Below are 8,491 nucleotides of genomic sequence, written 5' to 3' on the forward strand. Positions count from 1 at the left end.
CACTTCCAACTCCCTGCAATGCAGGAATCATAGACAGACAGACAGACAGATTTCCATTTGTAATTGGAATCACTCTGTCCAACCGACTTCTTTCACTCTGCAGTCCAGAAGGAAGAGAAGTAAGATATAAATGTGGGAAGCATGGACTCGAGTCTCTCTGGACTCAGCAAGTCAATGTGCCTGCTTCCAAACTGCCACTACGGTATTTTGTGGGCTTCAATCATATACAGGCAACTTTAAGGTTCTGCAATTAAAGTGGGCTTTGTTTTTCTTGCACAACAAACCTTGAATTTTTGTGGTAAAGAACATGACAGCTGCTTGACATGATGCCCTTGAACTTTGCAGGCAACCCCGAATGAGTACTCAGTAAACATTGGACATCATAGAAGCTCCACACAAACTTTGCAAAAACAACTCAAGGCAAATGCTTGATTGGCAGGTTGTCTGAAAAGGCCCCTCTCGGTCTCTGCATGCAAGACTGCTGAACCAGAATTTTTGGAATTTGCAGCCAGCCAACCAGCTCTGATGTTAAAGGGAGAAGGCTTGTTCTTAATGCTAGTGAAATATTTGCCTCACCCACGGCGGTTAGTTCTGGGACCCTTCCTTTCCTGGAATGCTCACTGTGAGGGTCAAAATGTCTTGGACAGTTGCCTGACGGCTCTTTGGCATGGGCTGGAAGTTGGCATCTGAACAAATCTGTCAGCAGGTTTTCTTCAACACAAAGTAAGGAGATCGGCTTGGCAAGATGGGAAAGGAAAATAATGGCTCCTTTGAATTTGGCAGAGCTATTCTTCCACCGTCAACAGAATAGGCCTAGAATAAGCCGAGCCTGCAGAACTTGTGGCTTCCCACACTGAGTGCTGCCCATCAGGCATGTATGGGAGCCCAGAAGGAACTCAGGCCAATGTCTTCTGCTCTCTCTCCAGGATAGAAAGGACAGAGGGAGGAGGAATGTCATCAAGTACTTTGCAGGGCTTAGCGGTCCAGTGTGGTGTAGTGGTTAGAGTGTTCGACTAGGACATGGGAGACCAGGGTTCAAATCCCAGTCAGATCACTGGTTGATCTTGGCCATCATTTTGTTTTAGGCAGGACTACCTCAGAGGGTTGTCATGACGATGAAATGAAAAGCGAAAGAGCTATGTGCACTACCTTGAGCTATTTCGAAGGAAAGGTGAGATATAATATAAATCAATAAAACCTTTGGATGGCTGGAGCCCAAAGTTGTACAGGCCCAGGGTAAAATAACTGGAGCAAAGTCACAGAATCACCGACTTGGGGACATCTAGTCCAGCCCCCTGCAATGCAGGAATCTTTCACCCAACGTGGGGCTCAAACCTACAACCGTGAGATTGAGACTCGTGCTGTACCAACTGAGCTATCCATCAACTCCCTGGATCAGGCCAAAGGCCCATCTAATCCAATGTCCCAATCTCCGTGTAGCCAGTGGTCACTGGTTCCCTTCTGCGGTGGCTGGTGAAATGGCAGCTAAATGGAAGTAGGTTGCGGGGAAGGTGTTTGTCCTCTTCTGCGGGGGGAGAGAAACAAGAGTTTGGCATTGGCCTTCAAAGGCAATCTTGGCTCCTAAATTCACTCAACTTTTATTGGTTCAAATGTGTAATTATGACGGTTTAATGGCAGAAGAGAGGCGGGTAATTAGAAGTGAGTCGTTCTGATCACCCTTGAACGCCGTGCCAGAGAGCCGCTCGACTCTCCTGCCCTGAAGCCTTGTTTGCTTTGCCGAAAGCCAAAATCCCACAAGGTCTGGATGGGACCAGCTGTCTCGCTAACTAACTGCCAGCGCTTTTCCTGAATGGGAGCTATCATCCTCTCCGACATCCGCCTCATCCCCAGGGCGCTCCCTCGCTGTCTTTCTCTGTGTGATTGCATTTATCTGTGGCTTGCAGGAACTGCTTCTAATCATACCGCTTCTTGCCTTTGAGGGTCAAATACAAGTCCATTGCTGCCGAGACAAATGCATCGGGGAGGTGGGCTGGTGCAAGGGAGGGGAGGGGGCGGAGGGGAGAGACACAAACAGAAACTGTCACCTCTCCGTAAGACTGATAAGCATTTGGCAGGCAGGACACCGCAAACGAGAAAAGCAAACAGCCAGCAATCTGCAAGCGCCATAAATATGTTACAATCTCAGCTGGAAGATGGGCAATATATGCACCAAGAGGCCTTTGTTTAATGAGCTGTCAGAAAGCAGGCACAAAATTATGCTTGAAAACACAGGGAAGCTGCAGAGAACAGAGGCCTGGAAGGGCTCCCTTTGCCGGCGATGTGGATGTGCCGGAGTATCTTATCAGTCTGAGAATTGTCAAGTGAGGTAGGCTATCATTAGTAATCTAATAGCCTTTGGAAAGGGACCGATTTTTTCCCCCACCCCAGCTCCATTTTGTAACCTAAAATGAATGATGGGCAAAGCCAGGCCCTTATTTCTCCCCACAGGTTTTGCGACTGGGGGGTGGAGAGGGGAGGAGGAAGCTACCCAAACTGGAAGCAAATGAGACAAGTCATAAAAAGCATAAAACACTAAATCGGAAATTAAGCTGATGAGTTCCAATCCTAGAGCGCTCCTCTTCCTATTATCCTAATGGACTCTTCCAGTGACTTGGTAATTTTCAATCATGCCCATAACAAAGGTGCTACCCATAGGAGGAGAACGCGGAGACATGAGCACCTTTGTAATGGAGTGTGCAACACGCGGGTTGTAGATGTCTGTACAACCATGCAGGCTAAGCGATTGTAGGATTATAATGCAAGGACTAGGGTCACCATGGGGAGTATGATGTGATGTACAGGACAATGAGCCTTCAGCAGCTAGGCAGCCATGCAGCACAAATTGCCAAAGACATTCCACAAAACAAGACAAAAGGTGTTCCAGTTTTTGTCATTTAAAGAGGCTACAGAGAGGGAGGCTATTTCCCCCCTTCTAGTTTCTTTCGTGTGATTTCTGTTGTTTGATTTGTATGCTGGTTTACATAGAATAACTCATCAGTCCTACTTTTCAGGAATTTTCTTGGGGAAAGTTGACATCTTATCCCTGCCTTCCCAACCTGGCAGGATGCTGCCATCAAAGAGAATGGTTGACAGGTCTGTGACAATTGTATCTCTCCTGGGATCAGGAATAGTCATTGTAAAAATGGAGCCTGACACCTTAAATGATCAAATGTAAGAAGCTGCACATTTTCTCTCTTTGGTCTTTATTTTTTTGTAAATAAAGTTTATTCTAGAAAGTATATGCACAATCAATATACCATCCTTTACAAAAACATAAAATAAAAATTCCACCGCTCTGACTTCCCTTCACCTCAACTTGACATCTTTTGATATTCTATACTATTATTTACACTGTGTTTTTTATATTATTTGACATTCACCTATTATTAATTACGGTATGTCATGATCCAGTTCAGCTTTACATACTTAATCTATACATATCAACAGATTTTCTTTGGAACAGTGTTTTTTCATATAATCCTCAAAACATTGCCATTCCTTCTTTAATTTCTGGTTTGACTGGTGCCTTATGGCTGCCGTTAATTTAGCCAATTCTATAAATTCACATAGTTTACCTAACCAATCTTCTTTAGTGGGGATGATGTCCCATTTCCAGTTTTTAGCAAGTAATAAACTGGCTGCGGCTGTGGCATATAAAAATAGCCTTTCCTTATCTTTGTTCTTTATTTGTATTAGGCTATTTGGAAAGTTACCCAAGACAAAAGCCACTTGTGCAATGAGGATTGCCCAATTCCTTCCATTACATGCTTCCATTACAGCGGTCTGTTTTCCCCAACCACATAATTTTTTGATTTTTTTTCTGTGTAGAAACATTTTTCTTTCATTTAAAATGTGTTTATCCCACACATTGGTTGAAAGGCCATCACAGTGGCTTACAACTCAGAGGGAAACAATCGACAATATGCATTCAGTAATGGTCACAAAATACAGCAGATGTACAAAACAAAGGGGAGGAGGACTTAACCAAATCTTAATCTTAACAGCCTATCTTAATACCAATTATAAGGGTCCGAGTGCGCCCCTCTTAGGGGGACCCTCTTGGTAGTTCCACTTCCCTCAGAAGTTTTGGGGTGGCAGCCTGGGAGGGAGAAGGCATTCTCTGTGGCAGCTCTGAAATTGTTGGATTTCTTTCCCACAATGGTGTGTCTGGCTGGTTCACTAGTGTTTTCAGTGTTTTAATTAATTTAAATTAAAACTAGTGTTTTAATTCCAAATTTTAAATTGTTTTAACCTGCCCTGGGACCCGCTGGTGATTGGTTAATAATAATAATAATAATAATAATAATAATAATAACAACAACAACAACAACAACAACAACAACAACAACAACAACAACAACAACAACAATATCTAGCTATATATTTGCTCGCAATGAAGACCAGTGCTTTTTTTCTTAAAAAAATGTTTAGGGGTACTCTCATTTTCCTACTCATATTGAAACACTGCCCCTCAATGAGGCCAAACTTAGATTCACAAAATGTCTAGGGGTATGTGTACCCCTGTGTCCCCCCAGGAAAAAAAGCACGATGAAGACAATGCAGTGTCTGTTTCTATTCTTTTTCTAGGTCATCTGATGTAAGCGCCAGCAACTCAAGGACTGTGAATAAGAAATCGGAAGCCCTTGATTTGACCTGTAGGCTTGAAGATTTTGCAAGACTCAGCCGCCTCAGAGAGTAGAGAGTTGTACACCTGGGACCTTGCTGTTTGAATGATTCCTTTCAACATTTCCATAAAGAGAGAGAAAGCAGCGAGCAAAGGGTATATTTTGTGTGACAGTTAGCAATGGGGTGGATCACAGACGGTTCAGGGCAATTGGAAGTCGTGTTTATGTTTTTTCTCCCTCAACTTTGCAAGAACAATTGTTACGCGGTATTCCCCAGGAAGCTTAATATAAATGAGCTATATTTGTGGCATATGGAATAGATAAGGATCACCTGACCTTCCCTATATGGAGAAAGCAGCTGAGCACATTGTCACATCACAGTTTAAGGCACTTCGAGATTTCCCGATTCATTCTCATTTGCTTTTAGGCAAAGTTTTGAGACTGGGACTTCTCTAAGGGTTCCACCTAGTTGGATGGCCACTCAAGCGTCACCAGAAGAGAGGACAAAAAAGGGATGCTGATTTGCATAAAGGATGCATATGCTAAAATATGTATACACTGCTGAAAGGAATCATTCAAACATATAGGTGAACATGCACACATGTACAGATGATAGTTAGAAATAATCACTCTAGAATCACAGAATTGTAAAATTGCAGGCTATAATTTCAATAGAAAGAGAGTACAGTGGAGAATGTGGAGGCTGGTCTGTGGTCCCTGGATCAGGCCCATTTACCCTGCGATGCCCCTGGGGACAACCTACCCCCACCCTGGATCAGTTCCTGAAGAAATTTGGTGGGTTAGGCAAATGGTGTGTGTGTTTTTTTAAAAAAACACCTAGGTTTAATAGTACAGTCAGTCAGTTTGAATTCCCACAACAAGGTGAGCTCCTGTTGCTGTGTCCCAGCTCCTGAAAACCTAGCAGTTTGAAAGCACACCAGTGCAAGTAGATAAATAGGTACCACTGTGGCGAGAAGGTAAACAGCATTTCTGTGCGCTCTGGTTTGCGTCACGGTCTTCTGTTGCGCCAGAAGCGGTTTAGTCATCCCGGCCACATGACCCGGAAAGCTGTCTGTGGACAAACACTGGCTCCCTTGGCCTGAAAAGCGAGATGAGCACCGCAACACCATAGCCGCCTTTGTCTGGACTTAACCGTCCAGGGGTCCTTTACCTTTTTACCTTACATACCTTCCTTTATCAAAAGATCCTAGGGTGGTGATCTTGTTTGGTGCTGCACCAGGCATAATTTTATATATCCCTGCATCAAGCCTTCCCTTCCTTGTCCTTTTTTTTTCAAAACTATGCAAACTCTAGTAGAGAGTTTGACAAGTGTAAAACTCTAGTAGAGAGTTTGACATGTGGCTAATTTGGATGGGGCCTTGCAGATGTTGTTGGACAGCAAAATAAAGGAAGCAGACAGCAAAATATAACAGTATCAACAGAAGAACAGCAAGAAAAAGGGGAAATGGCTGCGTGACCGGCCCTTTCATGGGGTCTTCCAGGGTCACTCCCACATAACTAGTCACACACAGGGGAAGGAAGCTCCAGACCAGGTGTGACAGGAAGTCCTCCTGGTTGGGGTAACACCCCGCCCCCTGCATGTCCACTCTAGGCAAACAGGAAGTGTTGTACTTAACTGCTTATGTTACATCCCACAGGATCTTCAATGACTGGTTCATGTGTGACATGCATGTACAGTACATTACTTGATGACATATTGCTCAGTGATACTTGGATGAGTGTTTGAACAGCTTTCAGCGAAAAGTAAAGCGGATGAGGTGATTTTAAGTGGATATGAAAACTGCAGGGGTTTTGATCCATAATGGTCATTCACATTTTGCCTTCATGCTGAGAAGGTAACTCAACAGGTTTATGTCTGACACCAGCTGGGAAAAAATCAAGACTCTAATGTCATTCTTCTCTACCATTTCCCATAAGAATCTGCCCCATTTGGTAAACAGTACGCCGGCTCCCTTGGCCAGTAAAGCGAGATGAGCACCGCAACCCCAGAGTCAGCCACAACTGGACCCAATGGTCAGGGGTCCCTTTACATTTGCCTTTACCACAAATGTTTAGCCTGTCCAAAGCAGATTCACAACTTTCTAAAAAAATGAAATGAAAAATCACATATTTTCTGGTTTTGAAAAGCCCTCTTCAAGAGAATGGAGTGCCACATCGCTTTCAATTTTGCACTCCCAGGAACCTAGCAACAGAGCATGCAATAAATAACAGAGCCAAGGAAACTCTTAATGTTGAGCAAAAAGAATTTGGGGGGAGGGGGAGAGCACACACACAGAATGAAGAAAATGTACCAAAATTTTTTATTGCCACTAAGCATCTGTTTTTGTCTGCATCCTTTTGAGAACATATTAACAGCCTTTGCACATCTCCATATGGTTCATTGTGAGGATAATAATTAATATGAAGGAATGTGTTTGTAAGCCCCCTTCTCTAGTAATGAGTATATATGTTTGTTCTACCTCAGAAAAATGGAAGGACTGGATTTTGATAATGTGCTTACTGCATGATAAATAGTTGCAGAAGGAGGGGTATTTTTAAAAAAGAGTAGTCCTCAAAGACAGTAGCCCAGAGCCCAATATCTCATATATTATCTCTTTATTTCAGGATTTGGATGACACCTTTCAGGGCAAGCACTCCCAAGGCAGTGAGCATCAAAATAAAATCATGGCAAAATAAAACATAAGGCAATGCTATGAAGCTCGTCACACGCCTGTTGAAAAACCACTACCCAGACTGAAATACACCCATACAGTAAAGCGTTAAAACAGCACAGATCGCCACACATTCCAATTAAAAGCACCTTTAAGACGGTCTTCAAAGTGTGTTTCCCATCATCCTTGACCCTTGGCCCTGCTGAATGGAGCTGATGGGACTTGGAGTTCACCCGCATCCAGAGGACCCTCTGGTATAGGTGTTGCATTGATACACACACACACACACACACACACCAGTTTGGGGAGGACAAATTGGGAACCCCCCCCCATCCTGCTGCTCCCATCATTTGCCCCCTCACCAGCTCCTCTCTCATCTACTTTCTTGCTTGCTCATCGCTGCCTGCTCACTAGCTTCCTCGCCCCCTCCATCGCTCTCTGCCTCGTATCTTTGTCCACAGCCTCCTCCTCCTCCTCCTCCTCCTCTGTGGCCTTGGGAGAAGCCATGCCGGCCTGCACAGCCTCCTCTTTCGGTGCTGCAGGTGAACTTCCGGAAGCCAGCCAGCTTCCAGAAGCATCATGAAAGGAAGGAGGAAGAAGAGCGGTGAAGCCTCAGGCCAAGGCAGAAATGGCTTCCCTTCCCCCACCCCCACCCCGCGCACTCTGGTGTGAGCCAACTGACAGCTAGAGCATGGGAGCCAAAATGGGACAATTGTGTGATATGCACACACACGTGTGTGTGTGTGTGTGTGTGTGTGTGTGTGTGAGAGAGAGAGAGAGAGAGAGAGAGAGAGAGAGAGAGTTCGCATATGTGTTGGGACAGTATTCACTGATACAGAGTGTGAGCACCTATTCTTTTGCTACTGGTAGGACACGGGTGGCGCTTTGGTCTAAACCACAGAGCCTCTTGGGCTTGCTGATCAGAAGGTCGGTGGTTCGAATCCCCGCAACGGGGTGAGCTCCTGTTGCTCTGTCCCAGCTCCTGCCAACCTAGCAGTTCGAAAGCACACCAGTGCAAGTAGATAAAAAGGTACTGCTGTGGCAAGAAGGCGTTTCTGTGCACTCTGGTTTCCATCTTGGTGTTCTGTTGTGCCAGAAGCAGTTTAGTCATGCTGGCCACAAGACCCGGAAAGCTGTCTGCAGACAAACACTGGCTCCCCCGGCCTGAAAGTGAGATGAGCGTCACAGCCTCAT

The 8,491-nt window shown here is 44.8% G+C and overlaps 1 long non-coding RNA gene across 1 annotated transcript; it reads left to right on the forward strand.

Annotated features, from left to right (window-relative positions):
• Positions 1–2,080: 2,080 nt before the first annotated feature.
• LOC307199922 lies at positions 2,081–7,452 on the forward strand. Its single transcript, XR_013832259.1, has 3 exons — positions 2,081–2,326; positions 4,588–4,780; positions 7,251–7,452. It is a non-coding gene; the product is annotated as an uncharacterized lncRNA (long non-coding RNA).
• Positions 7,453–8,491: the final 1,039 nt, after the last annotated feature.

This window comes from Podarcis cretensis (assembly GCF_951804945.1).
Source record: "Podarcis cretensis genome assembly, chromosome: 12".
Taxonomy (NCBI): domain Eukaryota; kingdom Metazoa; phylum Chordata; class Lepidosauria; order Squamata; family Lacertidae; genus Podarcis; species Podarcis cretensis.